Source organism: Branchiostoma belcheri, unplaced genomic scaffold (assembly GCF_001625305.1).
Source record: "Branchiostoma belcheri isolate BF01 breed outbred unplaced genomic scaffold, Haploidv18h27 scaffold123, whole genome shotgun sequence".
Taxonomy (NCBI): domain Eukaryota; kingdom Metazoa; phylum Chordata; class Leptocardii; order Amphioxiformes; family Branchiostomatidae; genus Branchiostoma; species Branchiostoma belcheri.
In genome coordinates, this window is record NW_017802636.1 from 20,383 (window position 1) to 25,897 (window position 5,515).

Consider the following 5,515-nt stretch of genomic DNA (forward strand, 5'->3'; position numbering starts at 1 on the left):
CGGTGCTTCCACAAGTTCAACAAGTGAAAAATACATGATACAAAATGTACATGTATTTACTACCTGGAACTTGGAGCAATTTATTCCAAAGATGTTAACTGACATTAATATATTAAAAACTAAACCAAATCCTATTTCTCAAACAAATCACATATTGACACAGCTGAACAAATAAAAATGTGATCATGTTTATAAACTCCACTCAAAAACAATTTTTGAGAGACACTCGGGTCACGGTACTAAGCGTGATAATCTCTAATATCTCATCTGATTCTCCCAATATGTAAAGGGTACGTTTGTCAATGACAGCATCCAACCGCACATACATAGAAACAACAAAATTACACAAGAAACCAATTAATTCGGAAAATTTCTCAGTAATGTTTGAAAATTAACCTTACTAAAATATAACTGAATTTTTATTTCAGTTGTAGCCGAAAAAAATATTTTTCATGCGTTTAAAGTATCGTTTTAGCACTGTAATATGTACTTATTACATGTATCTATACATTTGGATGCTATCTTGACCTTTGACCATTGTTATTGTGAAAACAGGTCGGCCATGTTGTCTTTCTCGCCGTGAATTTTCGAGCCGTTTTTTCGAGCAAATTTCAACCGTTTTAAACATTTTACGGCCTCAAAAACTCATATAACGAGGAAAACAAGTTGTAGTTGTTATTTTCATGCGTAACATTTCTTCTGGGGATGGATTATTTTTCCGTCGAGCTGCCGAAAACTTAGCGCCATGCCGCAACCATGCGATCGGGCGCGGCCGGCCGGCGGGAGTTTTACTTTGTATCGGTGAGCTTTCGCGATGTAAACAAAGACAGTCGGAGTTGTTTACATGAAAATTTTGTTGTGAAACGCCAGCGGGGTGTCAGATTTTCTACCAATGACAACGTTTTCTTTGTGGCGTCATGGCGAGATCGACAATTCATCGTCACAGAGCTAAGAATTGGGACCCGAAATTGGTCGATTTCGCGCGCTGATGCGCGCGCGCGCAAGTGGCCACGCCGTAGCGGCGCTGCGCGCGGGCGCGCATAACGCCCCCCAGTAGCGGCGCTGCGCGCAGTTTGTTGGTACGACTATGGATTTTGTTGGTACGCGAAACCTGCCAGATCGGCCCTTGTCTGCGCGCGCGCGTATAGCGCCACGCATTAGCGGCGGTGCGCGCACTTTGCCTGAAAAGCCTGGGGAATGTGTTGGCGCGCGCGTAGAGCCTAACCAGGCCTTGGTTGTGCGCGCGCAATTTCTGCCATTTACGATCGGCGTTGCGCGCAGGAATTGTCTGGCGTATTCGTACGTGTTCTGGTGCCTTTGATTTTGTTTATCCTGATATCTTTAATTTTGTATGATGTTTATCTTACGTATCCACAGTATACAGTAGATGTCGCTTTTTTTTAAAAGCCAATTTGCCAGCGCACCCGGCCTTTCCAGCTCAAACTCTCGGACTTGAAACAATGGGGATGGGGGTGGACAGGGCATCGAACACAAATAACGACACAAAGAATACAAACACGGGTCATGTTTACCCATTAGTAACAGTGAACTGTATTTGGATCTGTAAGTTTACTTGTAATATTTTTTCGTTTACGTGTTTTGTTTTTCTTTTCACAGTAATGACTGGAAGAAAGCTGCGATATGTTAGCTATCATGTGCTCTCCGCTCCAACTCTACTCTACTCTACTCCAACACTGCTGCGTTTGCTACGTACAAAACAAGCCACGAATACATACATGCACAATCATCAGCCTGTACATACGTTTACATCACAAAAAGTAGCAAAAATAAAGTTTGATCAATGGAAAACTTCAATCAAGTAGCGTACAGATTAGACTCGTTATGCACACGATCGTCATGAAACTCGTCGATATCACGAAGAATCTCTTCGTTGTTACCTTCATACATAATTTTCAGAAACTCCGACTAGCACGCGAAAATTATCGTAACTAATGCAACAATAAACTGTTCATTTCAATGTTAAGGACTTTTTAGCTTTCGATGTCCGAAGATTACATGGAAATTTGCAACAGCTGACGAAGCACAATAGCGTTCAGAGGAGGAAACAAAGATGGCGGACGTAGCGTGGGTAGCAGTATCCCGTCATTCAATGCGGTGGGTTTTTTTTTCGTGGCACATTTGCCGTGTTGATGCGGCGATAGCGCCGTGTCGCAGTCGAAATAAATCTTAGAATTTGTACGTTGTACAATCAAGCCGAAAACGTTGGGGTGTGCGTTTCAAACAGCCAAGGACGTAATATGACTGATGATGACAACGACGCCACGACATTTTGAGTTTTTCCGGTTGGATTTGAAAAGAGGCTTGATTCGAATTCGTTACATACATGTCGGAAGGAATATGACTTGAGACTCCGCAAAGTTTGCTGTATACACACACAAAAAAAAGTTAATCAAGGAACTGGATATGATTTTGGAAACGGTCAAACAACGTCTCTCCATGTAGCACACTACATTTTGTCAGATCACAATATTCCTCCGGATCCGACCATTTTGAGTAAAACAATGGATCCCTTTATGCCTCAAACCATGGAGGGCTATTACTCAGCCTACCTGGGCAAAAATATGCAAAAAAGCTACTTAAAGTATACTCTAGATACATTTTATTGCTTGCACAGAACAAGAATAAGGTGGCATCTAATATTAACTTCTAGAATGGGATCCGATTTACGACTCGCTATACCTTCCCTTTACCGTTGAAAATAACAAAATGGCGACAGTGAGGTTGTGACGCTATCCCGTCATCCATTGTGGTTGCTTGATAGAAATCAAGTAGGTTAAAAATCAAAGTGAGAGAAAAATCATTTGTACACAGTCATTCTTCATATTTAGCATTCGGTCCTTTAGGAGTCAAAACAGAGAAATGTGCCGCGGCCGGAGCCTGATGTGAATTTTATCCATGACAAGGTTTGCGCCTGGTATTTTTTTAGAGATACAATCCTACCTCTATGAATATACCCGTACCCAGAAAGTTTGATTGAAAGGAAGCTGGCAATTTGGCAAGACTCTCTTATAAAAGTCAGTAAGTTAATTGTTTGCCTTCCCCTAAAGGACTGGGAGAACTATTCGTTGAGAAACTTCAACGAATCACCGAAAATACGGAATGTAGAGTCGGCGACAGATTTATCTTAAAGAGTATATGTAGAGTAGAGTAGAAGCTCCGATCGGGTATTACGTATGTAGCATGAATGTCCGCGAGAGTGTGATGGCTGGTCCTTGTAAATTTACGAAGTCATGCATAAGTACGAGCGCTGCACAAATATGAGAATATGTGTGAGTCGGTCAACTATTCGAAGCATTACTGCCGCCTCCACCCCGATAATTTCGTACAAAATATCGGACCAAAGTATTCCTTTACCGGCTCCCTTCATGCCTTAGACTTGTGAATAAAGCTAAAGACACATATTACATCTTCAGAATAAGGTGGCGTACTATTACTAGCTTGTACCAAGGACGTTCAACGAGACGTCCTTGCTTGTACAAAGGGATTTGCAACTTCCCTATCCTCTCTACCAAAACAACAAGCTGACAAGATGGCGACTGTCAACTTGCGACGCTATCCCGTCATCCATTGCCCGACCGTATCGGCTTGACAAGCGACTTCGCGGTAAGTGTTATTTCTTAATTACAACTGATGACAAAATAAAATAACGACATACTCAAGCTCATAGCTTATGTTCGTGTCGTCATCAAAACAAAGAACATTACAGATGTATGTCAAAACAAACAAACAGGCATTCAAAGCATAAGGGTAACAAAGTACATTGTACATTGTATATGATAGCAGTTATGTATGAAATATAAGAAAATGATAATGAAGCGTTGTACGCTGGTAAATTGTATTCCACGTCAAACAGGATAAGAAAATTGGTTACTCGAATATTTTGGTTTCTTTTAGAAATAATTGTACACATCTACATTTCGTCGTAGGTTGTATATCTTTTCAACCAAATCAATAACAACATAACATGAAATAGAATAACACAACATAACATCAGGCATGAATAAACTGTCACAAGAAACAGATAAGTGAATCTTCGAAAACGGGCCATGATCTTGGTCTGATACAGATGCATAGCGTCTGTATGCATGCTTTGTAGATTTTAGTAAAGCTTTTGATTCCGTCTTTTTTCAGACTGCTACAACATCAAACCATGGAGGTAGCTACCTCCATGATCAAACCAAATAAAACCACCATAAGTAGAATTTCATGATCAGGGGACGGACAGAAGCCCGCAATGCAGTAATCCCCGTATATGAATTAAGCACGCCGCACGTGCAAAGCGAAGTAATTATGACTCAACATGCATGTGAGGTTAATCTACTAGGACGAAAAACTGCAACCTCAACGCCAACATTGCTAAGGCTGCTACTTGGCAGGAGGAATGCCGACTTGGTGTACTTGCCCTGGTTAAATAAAATGAGTGAATGTGTGGTTACGGTGCGGTCGTACGGGGAGTCACGACAAGAAGACGGAATCTTTGTGCAAGTTAGTCATGCAACTTACATGCAATGATTTTGGTTGAATTTTTTTGTCAATTTGTACCTTTAGAGATGTTTTTGATCATAAGATAAAGATCTACCTTTTGCACATATTACAAGAACTTTCAAGTAACATTAAGATAAATCTTAATATTGTTTCTTGCTCCCTGAGATTGATATCAAATATTTTAGAAAAAAATATCAAGATTGTTCTTAGATTTCTTTACGAAAAGCTTAACAAGGGCTTTGAATGAACTTCGTGTCGTGTTGAAAAAATTGGCATTCGCCTTACTAACCTGTACCTGTGCGTCATGATGAAGAGAAGTCACCATCTTTAAACTCTGTCAGATTTTGGTGTTTTGTCGCTGGTTGGAGAACGCAAAGACGCTACTCAGATGTGACTTACCGTGTGGCGGAAGATGACCCGGCCTCTTTAGAGGTGTATGCGCAGAGGCTTGAAAACTTAAGGTAAGATGATTTGGTGTTGTTTTATTGGCCTATGCCATAGATAATCCTATGGTAATGTAGGGTTGATGAGATTGGCCACGTTCGATGTGCGAAAGATGCTATGCTACTCTTTTGTACTGACCAAGCAGAGACTGTTTTGATATATTTTTCGTTATGCCAAGATACCAAAAGAAAAGCTGACAAACTATAAAGCTAATCAAAAACGTTGAAGATAGAAGATGAAGTCCACTTTGCAGTAGCTAGATTGTACTTTAAATAGTAATGATAGAAATTATCTTTTTAAGATATATTGTCAATGTCATATATTACAAGAACGTTACCATCTTTCCCATCCCTGACTAATATCGAAAAAATCATCTTTCTTAATATGGGCTTTTATCATCCTGTATTAAACGAACCCATTTCAAATTATATACTTTATTATATACTATATATAATATACGATTGGTCTCGGTGTTAACTAAGCGGGTACGGTCAAATACTGAATAAGGTATCTTGACGTACCGGGCTTAAATAATACATTCCCTGATGACAAGACTTGAAGTATT